The sequence below is a fragment of the Elephantulus edwardii genome, unplaced genomic scaffold (genome assembly GCF_000299155.1).
Source record: "Elephantulus edwardii isolate Elephantulus edwardi_28Jun2011 unplaced genomic scaffold, EleEdw1.0 scaffold00077, whole genome shotgun sequence".
NCBI lineage: Eukaryota > Metazoa > Chordata > Mammalia > Macroscelidea > Macroscelididae > Elephantulus > Elephantulus edwardii.
This window is the reverse complement of record NW_006399827.1, coordinates 10508618-10525672: the sequence shown is the minus strand read 5'-3', so window position 1 is coordinate 10525672 and position 17055 is coordinate 10508618.

Genomic DNA, 17055 nt, shown 5'->3' with positions numbered 1-17055 from the left:
GAAAAGTGCAACAATGAAAAAATGGAAATCCAATGTCTCTGTAAATTTTCATTGAAATTAATAATTTAAAAAAAGAAGCCAAGTAATTCTTTCTCCCTTGGCTTCTCCATGGTTGTAGGTCCACTCAAAGCACTCATGGCCACTGAGTCAAAACAAACCCTCCAAAGGGTTTCCAATACATAACAAGTGGTAAAACCTTGCCCATCTTTCTCCTGCCAAGTCATTGGTGGATTCAAACTACCAAAGAGGCAGGGTCTTTGGGTTGGTTAGCAGTGTACTCTCTATGGAGTAGGATACAGGCCCACTCAACTCAATTCAACTTACTGCTGTCAGGTTGGAGCTAACTCATAGCTGACTCTCCAGAGGAGTATTGGGAGGCTGCAAATAGCATGACAGATGAGACTGCCCATCCTTCCTCATCAGAGCCTCTGGTGGATTTGAAAGAGTCCAATTCCCTATTGGAACAGGCCATCAGAGGTGCCTATAGCCCCATTAGGAAGATAGGTCAAGTCTAAGAGATTAGAAGTTGGACCCAGGTAAGATAAAACTGTTGTTGTTGTTATGTGCCCTCAAGTTGTCTGCAACTCAAAGACCTTATGTGCAATAGCTCTGAATCCTGCCCAGTCCTAAGCCAGTCCTGCTGACTCCAATTCACCTTCTCTTTGCCCTAGTCACTGTATCAATCCATCTCATCTGGAGTTTTCCTTTCCTGTGCTGTGTCCCTCCATCCACTCTTCAGAGCATGATGTGCTTCTCCAAGAATTGGTCTCTCCTGGCCAAATGCCCAAAGTATGTGAGATGGAGCCTCAAATTCCTAGCCTCCAAGGAGAAAGCTGGTTTCACCCTCTCCAAGACAGATTTGTTTTCTTGGCAGTCCATGTTATGGTCAAGACTCTTGTCCAGCACCACAACTCAAAGGCATCAATTCTATTCTCCTTAGTCATTATCCAGCTTTCTGATGTATAGCAAGTAATTGTGAAGAACATGGACTGGATCAGGTGCACCTTAGGCTCTGTAACTTTTTATTTTATCCTTCTAATTTCAGAAGAGTCAAGTTGTCAATGAATTAATTTACCTAGATCCTCAATCAACACCCATGGTAACACAGTCACGAAATTAAAAGGCACTTTGCATAGGGAATATTTGCTGTCAAGGACCTCTCCAAAGTTCTAAAGAGCAAAGATATCAGTTTAAAGATTAAGGTGCACCTGATCCAAGCCACTGTCCTTTTCCATTGCTTCTTATGCTTGGGAAAGTAGGACAACGAATAAGGATGACAGAAAAAGAGTCAGCACCTTTGAATTGTGATGTTGGAGAAGAGTATTGACTATCCCATGGACTGTCAAAAGAACAAACAAGTCTATCTTAGAGGAAATGCAACCAGAGTGCTCTGTAGAAGTAAGGTTGGTGAAACATCTCAATACTTTGGACATGTTGTCAGGAGGGATCAGTATTTAGAAAAAGACATCATGCTTGGAAAGGTAGAGTGTCAGAGAGAGAAAACCTTCAGCAAGATGAATTGACACAGACACTACAGAAGCGGGCTAAAGCACAACTTGACAGCACTGAATAGCAGCAATTCCAGCACAGGACCTGAAGGGATCTTTGGCAAAGCAAAGATAAACAAGGGAGGGATAGGGGCACTCAACTGTCTTAACAGTTTTACCAAGTTGAAGTGTCAGAATGACCATGTGCACTGAAACCATCAAAAATCTTGTTGACTCCAAGATCTGTTAATCTTTTCTCCATCTATCATGACGTTGCCGATAGGGCCACTGGTAACTATTTTTATCCTATCCTGAAGCACAATGTTGTGAGTGATAGGATATCATCCATATGCATATAACAAGACCTGTTAACATGATTATTCAAATACAAGCGCCACCTGCTAAAGCCAAAGAGGAGGAAATCTTTTATTCTGCTAGAAATTGAGGAGTTCTGCAAAATTGGAGGGTGCAATCATCAAGTTCATGCCAAGCCCTTTCCGCTATAATATTCAGCGCATTACAGATAAGACAGATCTGGATCCAAATCCCAGCTCGACTATTTACCAGCCGTGTGACTAGGATGAGTAATTTAGCCTCTCCTTGCCTCATAAGTAAAATGCAAATAATATTCATTTCATAGGGTTGTTTTAAAGATTAAATGAGTTAATATTTCTAATGTTCTCAAAAGAGCGCTTGGCTCAAAATAGGGCTATATTTTAGAGTAGGAAACATAATGGTGGGGTTGGTGTACACATTAAATAACTTATTGAAGTGCCTGGTACAGACTAGGGCTTAATAACCCTTAGCTCTTATGCCATTTCATCCTCAAACATAGGTTACGTTTTTTCCTAGGGCTTAAATCCCAAGGGCGAACTTTCTTAGGCTGGAAGCTTTCTCCCAAGAGGTCGAGAAGTAACAACTGGAAGGGAAAGAAAAGAGGCTGTAGGAAGGGTTGGGGGCATCTGCAGAAGACTATGCTGGTCATTTAAAAAATACTCCCAAACATCATCATCCCCTCCAAAATAAAAACAAAAACAAACAAACAAACAAAAAACACCACAGATTTCAGCACACAAACGAAGAAAGGTGAGGAGAAGGGCCCAGCTAAGAAGGAAAGCAGAGTGAGGTGGGTTTATCCAAGGGATAAGAAATAAAGAGTCTGAGTGCGGGTAAGGTTCTGGTATGGAGTCTTGCGTGTGAGAAGAAAGCATGGCTATTTTACAGGTGAAGGAGAAAATAGGGCAGAGAAGTGAGCAAGAGTTAACAGGAGCTGCAGAGTTAATGGGGAGCAGTGGCCGTAAGGCTCAGTGGTTTTAGCGGTAGAAGTAAGGGAGTGGGGGGTGTGCTCTGGGGTGGGAAACAGGGCTGTGTAGAACCAAGTCTTCAATAGGAACGGTCCTCGGAGGCCACAGTTTGGGGCCAGCACTGGGCTTTGGGGCGCTCTTACCCGCGGCTCCTAATGCCCCGCTCGACCCCTTGTCGCTCGCTAACACACAGGCTGCACCCCTCCTGGAAGGATGACGGAGATACACGCCCATTGGCTACCCAACAAACCCTAAACCCAACCCACGCTTTCCAACCTTCGGGTACACCTGGCCCTCATATTTGCATACAAGGCCTTCCGGACCTTCGATTGGTCCTGCAGTCGGCTGCCCATGCCCCCTTCCTCTCCCTGCCCAATGCGATTAACCGCCCCAGAGCTCGGCTAGGGAAGCGCCCAAGGTTGTCCCGGGAGACACTGGAGCCGCGGGTCAAATCGCGCTCTTCCGCGCGCCCTGCTGCTCGCCCAGCCCACCCGCCCCAGCTCCGCTCCTGCGCACGCGCAACCATAACGCCCGGAGCCGGTTCGCAGTCGAACTGCCCAGCTCGGGACTACGCCCCTTCCGCGTACCCCCAACCTCTGAGAAGAGGGGTAGACCCTTAATTTACCCCTTACGAGAAGGGTAGATAACCACAGAAGCGGAAAGTGCCACAGAGCGAGCTTGGGCTTAAGATCCAAATCAAGATTCTGAGTAGTATTGAGCAGTGGCTATACACGCTTTTCGCTTCGTTTAACTGTTGCTTTGGTTGTTGTCTACCATCGAGTCGGAACTGCCCTTTAGCTGATAGTTATTCACACAGGGGATTGCCCATCCTTCTCTCGTGGAGCAGCTGGTGGCCTCGAACCGCGTGCCTTCTTGCTAGAGGAGTGTTAAAAGCAACACTAATGTGAACCGCTCAGACCTCTCAAAAGTGTGAAAGCCAAGACAAGCCCCGTCCACTAAAATGACCTCCCAGGCCTACGGAAGAGTCTTAAAGTGTGAAGCATCTCGGCTAGCTACCATCCAGTCGAAGCTGACCCATACCAGGAGGTTGTCCATCCTTCTTCCGCAGAACAGCAGGTGGATTTGAACCACGGGTCTTCGAGATTACAGTGCAATTACTTAACACTAAGCCTCCAGAACTCGCTCTTGAGGTCTTCAAATAGTGCCTGGCTTCAAGCAATTGTGGGTTTCTTTTGTCTTACCTGCAAAGGATTGGCAGACAACAGTGCTATTTCTGCCTATGTTAATTTAAGATTTAGTGAAAGATTAAAAGATCAATTTTAATTCTTGAATCTCAATGGTTAGGGAGCTCTGGTGACCTAGTGGCAAGAAGCTGCACTGCAATCCCAGAGGTGCACAGTTCGAATCCACCAGATGCTCTGCTGGAGAAGGAGGGGTAATCTTCTCCTATACCAGTCAGATCTGATTTGACGGTACACACACACACACACACACACACACACACACACACAGGAATCTCAATGGTTTTGGTTACTTTGTGTTTTGGTGGGTTTCCACCCCGCCAAATCCTAGAAGTTGTATGGATTAAGTGCAAGGTTCTTGTTATTACCCATTCTTCTTCATCCTTGACAAATTGCCAGGTGTTTGACTGGAGGAATTGAAATGTAATTGCAGCTGTGTCTGGTCGAAAGGATATACCTTGAACTTCTAGAAGAATAAACAAATCTGTCTTGGAAGAAATATGGCAAGAATGCGTCTTAGAAGCAAGAATGGAAAAACTTCATCTACTTTACCTTGGAGATATTATCAGGAAGGATGAATTCCTAGAGAAGGACATCATGCATGGTAAAACCCTCAAGGAGATGAATTAGCGTGGTGTCTGCAACAATGGGCCCAGACATATCAACTATTGTAGGGATGGCACAGAACCAGGCAACATTTCATTCTTATACTTGGATTTCAGCTGATTCCATAGCACCTAACAAGACCAAGGGAGTGAAATTCTAGTGAGGCAGAGATATACACCGGCACTTGACAAGAAGCATGTGAAGGGGGCAAGCAGCCCCTTCTTAAGAAATCTATAGCTGGCAGGACTAACAGAAGAGGAGGGAGCCGTGGAGGGGCAGTCCACAGAGAGTTGTGTTGCTAACCTGAAGGCTAGCCTTCTCTAGCAATTGGAATCCACTGCTTTAATGGAGAAAGAAAATGATGGTCAGTCTCCTCCTGTGCTATTTATAGCCTTAGAAACCAGACTGGAACTCACTGGCAACAAGTAAAAGTGAATGAATGGAAAAGGCAGGATTCATATCTCTGATGTAGTAGTAGAGCACTGAATCTAGGGACGTTTCCTGAAAGATGCAGGCCTTTCGCAAATTCATTAGGGACTTTGTGCTTGTGAGTGTTGTTAGATAGAAAAAAAGAGTTGAGAGAGAGAGAAAGAAGCTGGTCCCAAGAAATGAAAAGTCCTTTATTGAATGGTCTGAGAGGGACCAAGTGATCAGGATCCATTGTCTGGTCTGGTCGCCTTACATATTACCGGGTTTCTTCAAGGAGTAATCAGACCCGGGGCAACTGTGACATTCTTCCTCCAAGTGTACTCAGGACTTCATGCTGCACTGTGATAGGATATTGACGACATGACAGGAAATCTCCTAGTCACCTGTCTGACCTGCCTAGGCTAGAAAACAAATCACTGACTTCACCCAGCAGAGACAAAGAACGCCTTGCTAAATTCACTTTAGAAGAAATGGAAAGTATCCTGTGTTGTCAAGCTCTCTTCCCTCTAGGTGTCTGCGACTGAAGTGTATTTCCCCTTGTCTTGGGCCCCAGAGGCACAGGTGACCACCATCAACTCCCCACTCAGCAGATGCTTCCTGAAGACCAACTGTCCCAGCTCTCTTCCCCTCCCCCACTCGGCCTCTTTCTCTCCCCAGTGTCCTACCAATCTGTCCTGCCAGGCTCTGAGTCTGTCTCAGGTCCCTCTGGAGCGATATTGTGATGGAAATGAGGGAGAGAGTGGATTCTGGAGGGAGCAACAAAGATTTACAGCTTCTAGAAGGTTTCCATTAAAATCCTCGACAACTGGTTATTTATGAGCTGGTTGGTTGCAATGGAGCTAATAGGTCAGAGCCTGCACAGCTTTCTTTATAGGAATAATACTAGGAATAAACATGGGGTAAACAGTCAAACCACCCTCAGTGTAGTACAAAGCAGGCTGCAATCCTGTTAGGCATAGGATCCAAGGCCAAATAGAGACAGCGAGAGTAGCAGAGGAGAGCTGAAGGGAAGCAGAAAATTTAGTCATTTGCGCCAGGAAAACAGAAATGGAACGTTCACATGGCAAGTGCTGAGGGACTTTCTGAACCTGGGTGTGAAAGGTCGAAGCAAAGTGCCGAAGGAGCCTTCTAGTCAACAAAAGATTTAGACCTCATCCCTCTGAACTAAATAAAACTCAGAAGCGAGAGTGAGAAGAAGGCGCGGTAAACAGATCTGGGATTGTTGTTTTCATCCACAGCACCCAGCTGACTAAATAAATCATAAAGTAAGGAACCCTCAGGAAGTTGTTGAGTAGTTGACACACAAATCCATTCTATTTCTCAGTTTGAGCTTCTTCCTTGTCAATATTGTTGTTTTGCATTATCACTTCTGCTCCCCTGAACTCAAGTCCCTCCCTCCTGAAAGCTTTTTCTTCCAGATTCATCCAAATAGAGAAGTCTTGGCTGGGTTAGGCAGTTGGTGTAAGACAGATAGACATACCACTTAGAAGGAGGAATTTGGTAAACTCCAGACTCGTTTTACTTTAAGTTTGCAATTAATGCTGTTAGGTGCCATTGAGTGTTCCCGTGTGCAAACATTGCCTGATCCTACACCATCCTCACAATCATTGCTATCTTTTGAGTCCCTGGTTGCATCTATTATGTCACTCCATTTTGTTGAGTCTCTTTTTCACTGACTCCCCACTTTATCAAGTAGGATGTTCTTGTCCAGGGAAATCCTGATAACATGTTCAAACTACATGCCGCAAAATCTTGCCATTCTAGCTTCTGAGCAAGTCTTTTACAAGAGGCAGTGTACAAGTGTACACAAGCATCCACTCAGGATTCTTGGGAAATGAAAAGAGCTCTCAGACGCCTCGTGTTTTGTTTTGTTTTCAAATGAGGAAAGTAAGGCCTAGGAAAGTGAGATGACTTCTTGCATAAACACTTAACATGGTAATTAGTGAAGTTGAAAAAGAGGACCTGCTCAATAATTAGGTAAAAAGTTTCTTATGGGGGGGGGGAATCCCTCCAACATGATGAACTCATCACATAATTTTTATTAGCTATGATGAAGTATTTGTTAAAACTGTGGCTTCTAGTCACTAGGGGTCAGTAGTTCTAACAGACCAGGGATTCTAACCCACCAGTGGTTCTGAGGGGGAATAAAGCCATGATCTATTTCTGGGAAGATTTCAGCCAGGACACTGGAACAATTATACTCTGTCACACACAGTATAGGAGACTACATGGAGCAGTACGCAGATGACACAACCTTGCTCGTGAAAGTGAGGAGGATTTGAAACACTTGCTGCAGAATATCAAAGACTGTACCCTCAATATGATTTTATCTCTACATCAAGAAAGCAAAAATCCTGACTACTAGACCAATAGGCAATACCATACTAGATGGAGAAAAGATTGTAGTCAACAACTTAATCTTTACTTGCATCCACGATCAACAACACCCTTGGTACTAGCAGTCAAGTAATCAAAAAGTGTGTTTCACTGGAAAAATTTGCAGTCAAGGACCTCTCCAAATTGATAAAAGCAATGATATCAGTTTAAAGACTAAGATGCACCTGATCTAAGCATTTGTCTTGTCAATTCCTTGCTATGCATCTGAAGTTGGACAGTGAATAAGGATAACAAAAGAATCAATGCCTTTGAGTTGTGCTCCTGGAGGAGAACACTGAATATCACCACCAATATAGACCGTCAAAAGAACAGAGAAGTATGTCTTGGAGAAAGTGCAACCAAAGTGCTCCTTACAGGCAAAGATGGTGAAACTTCATCTCACATAAAAGACATAATGCTTGGAAAGTGAAAAGATCAACAAAAGAAGAAAGAAAAGACTCTCTACAAGACAGGTTGACACAGGGACTGTAACAATGGACTCATGTCTATCAGAGATGGTGAGGATGGCACGGGACAGGGCAGGGTTCAGGTCCATTGTTCATGGGGTTGCTCTGAGTTATAGGTGACTTGAAGTTATCTAACAATCATAACAACATTAGTTAGAATTGACTTGAGGACACACAACAACAACATACATAGTATAGACCCTTAGAAGATTTCCCAAACGGAAAATTTAAATTGATTTACTTAATAATCTGTAGGGGACAGCTTGAACTGGTTTGTTAAATTATCCAACCAGCATTTCTAGAGGTCAGCTATTCTTTGATTATTTAAACTTTTCCCAACCTATATCACAAATTGTTTTCTCTCTGCGAAGGTTTTAGTTTAGACGTGATAGATCATTTTCTTTAACACGCTCAGCACCTCTCTGGGATGTTCCCATTTTAAATGTGTACTGATGGAGCTGAGAGAGTCCTCTGGACACGGTCTTACTCAGTCACGAGCAATGGGAGCTACTGGGCTTCTGTTGGACTTTGTGAAACTTTCACATTCTCTATGACCCTCCACTGTCTAGGGACAACAACTTGTCCTGAGAGAAGCAGTTCATAGCTGTTTTTAGGGTAACCTTTTCTTTATGTGAACCTACACTCCATGGAAAACACTTTGACTGCAGATGAAACAACAGGGATTTGGCTAGAGCACATACTATGTGCAAAGCACTTCAGGGGGCTCTAGGGGAGATGTACAGACATGTCAACTAATGAACACAATATATGTAGCAAAAAGATCCTGTGAAAAGTAGCCTTTTTAGTTCTATTCAAAAATCTGATTCTAATTAGCACTTATTTTAGGTGATTCACACCATATGTATGTGTGTTTTATGGGCATATAGTATAGAGAGGCCTCTGTATCAACATACTGGTACAATTTGATATAGGAACAATCATAACACAGTGAGATTCAGACTCACAACTTGTTTAAATACATACAGAATTTTTGCTTCTTTAAATGGTTCAACAAAGTAAATATCCAGGGATTAAAGAACGATGAAGTAAAATATAATAAAAAGAATTCCTAACAGAAGAGTTAATTGTGACATATGAGTTTTGTGACAATATGAGGAACCCGGATATTACAGTAATTGAAGCACTTGGCTGCTAACCAAAGGTTAGTCGTTGAAATCCAGCAGCTGCTCTGCAGAAGAAAGACATGGCAATGTAATTCAGTACAGATTGTTGTTGCTAGGTGCCATCAAGTAGGCTCCAGCACACAGCTACCCTGAGTACAACAGAACAAAACCCTATCTGACCTTCTCACAAGCTTTCTGGAGGGCTGAGGGAAGAGGCTATATAATTGATAGGACTGAGGAACCTTGCAACCCTGACCTAAGTTGTAAGACTGAAGGTCAAAGGGCCTGCGAATCCACTTGAGAAGCTGTCAGGACTGAGGAACTGTAAACTTATGGAGCTGTCTGGGCTGAGGTGTTACATCCTCTTGCTATCCTGAGTTGTATCTAATCCCCAATAAACCCCGCAACCATAAGGAAAGAACTTATTGAATTCTACCTGGTCCCGCGCTATCCTTGCACTCTCTCCTGTAATACAGCCCCTTGTTGGAGTCATTGCATCAATCTAATCAGTTCATTAAAGGTCTTCCCCTGCTTTACTGGCCCTCAACTTTTCCAAGCATGATGTCCTTTTCCAGGGTCTGGCTCCTCCTAAGAATACGGTCAAAGTATGTGAGATGTAGCCTCACTATCCTCACCTCTAGGAAGCACTCTGGCCCCACTTCTTGCAAAGCAAACTTGTTGTTCTGACCGCCCCTAGTACACTCCATATTCTTCCCCAGCATCACCATCCAAAGGCATCAATCAGCTCTTCAGGGTTTGTGGTACAATCGGTCTGATTGTCAAAATGGCTTTCCCAGCCTACTGGTTTTTACTTTTGCTGCATAGCTGGATGGGGTACTGCCAAAAATCAGTGCATGGCTTTTTGGAACACAGCTTGTACCTTTATTAAGAAATATAATAAAAAGTAATATTTTCAGACTTTTGAATAAGAATGAATGGAACTGAATGGCTTCAGGAAATTTCATGAAATGTGTGCAGTATATGTATGTTAGAACTTTCAAACAATTTCATTATTTCCACACGCATATGTGTATTCATGTTAATTAGGTGGGTGCACTAAGTGGGAAAAAATATGAAAATGAAGAAATGGTAAATGAGTTAGAACTGGAGACAAAAATCTGTTTTTTCACAGAATGGCCAGGAAAACAGTTTACTTTCTACCCAGGTGAGACTGTACAGAATTTACTTGCTTGTCAGTTACCTCACACATTGAGAATGTAGTCTTTAGGTTAGCAGTTCAAATACCAATGAACTAAGTCTCTTTTTTTAAATTTTTTTATTATTATTTTTGTGTGTGTGTACCATCAAATGAGATCTGACTGGTACAGGAGGAGATTTTCTCTCCTTCTCCAGCAGAGCTTCTGGTGGATTTGAACCATGCACCTCTGGGATTGCAGTGCAGCTTCTTGCCACTAGGCTACCAGAGCTTGCCTGGACTAAGTCTTCTTAACAATGTGCCCAAAGTATGTGAGAGGAAGTTTCACCATCTTTGCCTCTAAGGCACACCCTGAATTGTACTTTCACCCAAACAGATTTGTATCAGGCACACCTTAGTCTTTAAACTGACATCATGGAGATATTCTTTCCCAGTGCAACATATCTCTTAATTTCTTGACAGCTGGTATTATGGGTACAGATTGTGGATTCAGGTAATATAAAATAGTTTATAATTTCAATCATTTCTCCCTCTATCACGATGTTGCCTATCACACCAGTGGAGACGAGATTTGTTTTCTTGATGTTAAGATAGAATCCATATTGAAGGTTGTCATCTTTAGTCTTCTGCAGCAAGTGTTTCAAGTCGTCTTCACTTTCAGCAAGCGTGGTTGTGTCAGCTGCATAATGTAGATTGTTGGTGAATCTTCCTCTGATCCTAATGCCACATTCTTCCTCATACAGTCCAGCTTCTCGAGTTATTTCCAGAAGAACAATGATGTCAGTCTAGAGACTAAGGTACACTTGATACAGGCCATGGTCTTTGCCATTACTTACTATGCATCAGAGAGCTGGACTATGACTAGGAGAATTGATGCCTTTGAGCTGTAGTGCTGGAGAAGAGTATTGAATGTACCATGGACTGCTAAGAAAATGAACAGGTTCATCCTAGGAAGGGTGAAACCAAGCTGCTCCTTGGAGGCAAGGATTCTGAAGCTTCATCTGACATACTTTGGACATGTTGCAAGAAATAAACAGTCCTTGGAGAGGGATGTCATGCTTGGGATGGTGGAGGGACAGCAGAGGAGAGGAAGACCCTCTATGAGGTGGATTGATTCAGAGACTGGGCTAATTGGGATTGGTGTGTCAGAGACAGAGATTGGCACAGGACAGAGCAGTGTTTAGGGTTGTTATACATAGAGTCTCTATGAGTCGCAGTCTACTCAATGGCACATAACAACAACAACATATAGATTGAATAGGTATAAAGAAAAGATAAACCCTAATACATACCCTTCCTGATTTTAAACCATTTAGCGTTCTGTCCAGACAACAGTTTCTTGGTCTAGGAAGCTTCAAGACTAAGACAAGGATGGGACTGGCAGCCACTGAAATAACAAGCCTTAGAAAACCCTATGATAATAGAGGAACATAGAATTTTGGAGTAGAGCACTCAGACTGGAAGACACTAAAAAATGAGGAGAAACAGCTGCAAAACATTCATTAATAATTGGAACATGGAATGTATGAAGTATGACTCTAGAAATACTGGAAGTTGTAAAAAAGTTAAATGATGTACATAAAACTTCACATATAGGCATTAGTGAGTTGAAATGAACTGGCATTTGCCACCTTGAATCAATCAGATGATTTATTATGCTGTTGTTGTGTGCTGTCAGGTCAGAACTGACCCACAGCTGACCATCCAGTGGTTTTTCCAAGGTGGTAAATGGGGTGAGAGGAGATTACCATCCTTCTCTCAAAGAACATCTGGTAGATTCAAACTGCTTGCCTTTGAGATTTCTACACAGCTTCTTTCCAACAGGTCACCAGAGCTCCCTATAATGTTGAGAATGGCAAATTGAGGAAAAATGATGTTGCATTCATGGTCAAAAAGACCATTTCAAGTTCTATCCTGAAGCACAATGCTGTGAGTGTCAGGATACTATCCATATGCATAAAATCTGCTATTACAACTATTACTCAAATATATGTACCAACAACTAAAGCCAAAGATGAAGAAATTGAGGATTTCTATCAACTTTTACAGTCTAAAATTGATCAAACATATAATCAGAATGCATTAATAATGATTGGTGATTGGAATACAAAAGTTGGAAGCAAAGAAGGACTGGTAGTAAAAAAATATGGACTTGGTGGCAGAAATGAAACTGGAGACCAAATGATTAAATGTTGCACAATGATATGTTATTGTTGTGTGCAGTTGAGTCACCTGTGACTCATAGTGACCCTATATACAACAGTCCCAAACTCTATCCTGTGCTAATTTGTCTCTGACACACTACCCCCATCATCCCAGTTACTGAATCAATCCATCTCATCGAGAGTCTTCCTCTCCTAGGCTGTCTCTCCCCAAGGACTGCTCCCTCCTTGCAACATGTCCAAAGTATGTCAGACAAAGCTTCAGAATCCTTGCACTTTGATTTAACCCTCTCTAGAACGAACCTGTTCGTTCTCTTAGCAGTCCATGGTATATTCAATACTCTTCTCCAACACCACAACTCAAAGGCATCAATTCTTCTATCATCCCTAGGCATTGTCCAGTTCTCTGATGCATAGCACGTGATTGCAAAGACCATGGCCCGTATCAGGCACACCTTCGTCTCCAGACTGACATCATTGCTCTTCAATACTTTGGAGAAGTCTCTGACAGCAGACTTTCCCAACGCAGTGTGTCTATTCATTTCCTGGTTGCTGATTTACTCATTCCAAATACCTTTTTTTAAAAAAACGCAAAAGATGACTAAACACATGGACTCACGTGATGGATTACACAGAAATCAAACTGACTACATGTATGGAAAGAAATGATGGGGAAGCACAATATCTGCAGTCAAAACAAGGCCAGCTACTGACTATGAAATAGGCTTATCAATTGCTCACGTATGAAAGTGTTACGTAGAGGCAGTGGGAAAAAAATGAAGATAACCTCTTAATGGACCATCCAAGTATATGTAGGTAGATCTGTTTCATTCAAGACTAAAAGAATAACAGATTTTTATTAATAACAGTTTTAAAAAAATAATAAACTGCTCATTTGAAAGGATAGAACAAGCTTTGTGCAGTGAGAATGCTATTCCCGACTAGGAAAAGCCCAGCAGTTCACGAGCCCAGCCAAATGGGCACTACAAGTCCCAGCAAGCACCGCGGCAGGGGCGTGGCTTGAAAACGCTATGACGCATGGGCGGGGCCAGGTGGGTGAACTTGCGCTTGCCTTAGCCCCGCCCCCGCCCGTGCCCCTGCCCTATTGCTGCTGTGCTGCGGACGGTTCCAACTCTTGGTGAGTCCCTGAAGTGAAAGGGGGTAGTTGGGCCTTCGGGTTTCCCAGATTCAGACTTCCAGTTCCGAGACAGCGCCGTGGGTGGGTAGAGTTGCGGCCGGTTTCGTTTTCACTTCTCACACCTTTCCAGGATAAGTGGGAGTGACCTCCTGAAGCCCCTTCCGCGGCCTTCGAGAGTTAGGGAGGGCAGCCTCCTACCGAGGTAGACAAGGTGTCAGTGCTTGTGGCCGCGCGACTAAGGAGGTACCTGTGACAGAGTGTCGGGGTCGTGACAGCCACCCCGACGCGGCGTGGCTTCTTGGTCCTCATAATCCTTTTACTCAACCTCTTCGCAGTTTGCGTTCAGCTTTGAGGCTCTGACTCGGGCGGGGGTGGGGGGTGGGGGGGTGGAGTCAGCCCCGCTTTCTCTTTGGGCCCCAGTTTCCCAGTCTCCTGGCAGGTTTGGATTTCGGAGTCCCTTTCCTTCAGATTAGACATCCTGTAGGGATGATGCTTTAGGCGGTCAAGAAGTAAAAAGGAGTTGCAGTGACCAGCTTTTCTGACTTACTCCCTTAAAGTTTCGTTTAGGGGCTGACGTCTCCACCCACATGATTCCAGCCCATCCTCAGCACATTGCTTCACAGTCACGTGGATTCTTTGCTCCTAATGTCAGCTAACAAATAGCCCTGTTCGGATCTGAGTAAAATAATGAGCACAATCCATTATATCATGTCTCCACTACTGCAAAACCATCTCTGGTAAACAGACGGTTTTCAATACAGTAGGAGCTCCTTGTAGATTGTAGAGCGCGCGTGGTTAAGGAATAACCCAGATGGCTTCCTTTCCCCGTTCAGGGGACTTGAAACTACTGTTAGCAGGTATGACAGCTGTGGAATAGAAAGGACCCTGAGAAAGGTAGTCCTGAGTTACCTGGCACGAGCAGGTTGTACTGTCTTTAAGGTCAGATAATATATCTGGGGCTCTTTGAATACTGTGACTATGCTTGTCAGTGTAATATCATACTTCCTTATTTTCTTACATAAAAAGAAATGACAGTTAAAATGAACTCAAGGTTGGTGAAAATTCTCTTACTTGATCCGTGAATTTTACCAACATGAAAATTGAGGCCTAAAGTCAGGTAGTGTGACTTGGTCAAGGTCTCAGAGCTAGTGGCAGAACTGAGGCATCTTGATTGCTTGTCTTCTACCCCGCCTCTCTTCTCACTCAGTGCACTTTAAACATTATCATTTATAACATCTAAAGTGTTGGCAGAACCACCCCTTTCAAGGAAAGAGTGAGTTCTCTTAGTAAAATGGCAGTTTATTACACACTTTGGAGTTTTTCACAGTTTCTTTCACTTACTTGAATCACATATCCCAAAACATTTTTTGTACTCCCTCCTAGAAGAAGCTGGGCAGCCAGTCCAACAACTGTCAATTAAGAATACTAAAAGCCTTTTAGGAGTGTAGCATTTTTCTAAGGTACCCTGAAAAATTCTAAGTAAGGAATTAAATGACATTTGAATTCAGATTGGAGTGGCTCAGTAGTTTGAGGTAAGTAATTGCTGCTTGCCTCAGGGTCATTTGCACACCCATAGTCCATTTGGAGTGCTGGTGACCTAGTGCTAAGTAGTAGCACTACTAACTCAAAGACAGTTCAGTTCCATCAGCTGCCCCACTGGAGAGAGATATTCTCCTCCTTGGTGTGATTTAAAGCCCCTGAAAATTCACTGCAGGGTCAGCTGACTCTGAGTTGGTTCTAACTCCACGTGAGTGAGTTGACTTAACCAATTGTCAATGTTCTCCAGGGGTAGTAATGTGTCAGCATTACCCTTCCAGGGTCTGGGAGAGATGAGATTCAACTAATCTGTTTTTCTAATTGTATAGAAAGTACAGTAAACCAGATGAAGGTAATAGATTACATGCAGGATTGGCTTTACTTTTTTTTTTTTTTTTAAACTGGTCCCAGGTGAAGAATTTATGTCTCTTTGTGGAATTGTTTTGTTTTAATCCAGAGGAAACACTTAGTTTTTCAGTTTCTCTTTCTCTTGAAACATTGGTATAAAAGACTAATGGAAGAAGTAGAATCTTAGTTATTTTTAAGTCATTTCTTTAGAATTTTTAAGTAATTTCTTTAGAATTTTTAGAGTTTTTAGGTCATTTCTAAATCTTTAGAAAAATTCGGTTGAACATTGCATTGTTAGACTCTAAACTAGGCATCTTTACAGCCTTTTAAAATTTTCTGCTAGAAAGCTTTCTGTGTGGTTTGAAGATTACCTCAAAGAAAGCAGGCCTGTTGTTCCTTTTGCTAAAGAGAACAGAGGGAATCTATGCTCACATAGAAGAGACCTAGGAGTAATAATTTATCAGGCTTTCTTAAAAGCCGGGAAACAGCATAGGGGATTTATTTTAAAATATATTGTTTCAGCATCCCTTTTCAGCCTTTTGGCTAAGATCAAGTGTCTGTCTATTCTTATCTGTTTAAAATGCATTGCCTCTTCTGCTGAGGACTGTAATTCTTTTGGATACTTAGCTGAAGACTAAAAACAGCAATGTCCAAGATAAAATACCACTACCTGTTTGTAAAATTTCTTATTTCCTTAATGCTTGATGATTATGTGTTTTAAAATCTGGATTTTTTTTTTAAAATCTGTTTTCCTGGATCACTTCTTATGTGACAAGACCTTGATTTTGAGAAGTAAAAATTGGGAGACATAATTCATCTCACAGCTTTCATGAAATTAGTAGTTCTCCAGATTTCTAAATATAACATTTGTTCTTAATGTTTCTTCTTGCTTCTTTGCCTTGATGGTGTTTTGCCCAGAATTAGAAGTGAATTGTGGAAAGAGTGGCTAAAGGGGAGGGGACATTAAAGCTGAAAATACATCCTGTTTTCCTCCTGCATCCTCCCTCCCAACTCTGTGCACACACTCACTTCTAGTGCTTTGTCAGGAATATTTTAAGCCCATTTCTACTAGAGAATTTTAATCACTGAGAGGGAGGAAAGGCTTTAAGGATCACTTGACCATAAAAATCAGCTGATACCTTCCTTCTAGGAAAAACTGGAGAACGTATCCACCCCCACCCTTACTGTTTTAACTTCGATTTGCACCTCGTGCTCTGTGTTTGCCCCAGGCCCTTTGTGTCTTTATTTTGGTAAGGAGAGAAGGGAAGCCAGTGCTATTCTCCACTGTCCCTTCCTCCTTAATCCCTTCCCCGGTGTTGATAAAGGAGAATTTTCACCTGTATTTTAAAAATGGTTGAGTTACAAATATGCAGAGTGCCACTGGGTGCCTTTTGAGCCCTGGGAATGTAGTGAGTTCTCTGAAACAGGCAATACCCTGGAGTCTCATATTTTTGATATGCACAAAGCCAAGGCTCTTATTTTACAACATTTCCTGTGTCTGTACACTGAGAATATGAGCTCTTTCATGGCACTTTACACATTTTTATTGTCCTGTCTTGAGGAAGACATTGATTGGCATGCAGTGTTGAAGAGGTTGTACAAAGCCACCACTTTGTTGATCTTGCCTTTCGGGGTAGTATGCATTTGAAAAACAACTTGCCAGAGTTTAAGGGTAAAAGGTGGGTAATGGAATATGAATTTTATGGGTCCTTAAGGAAGA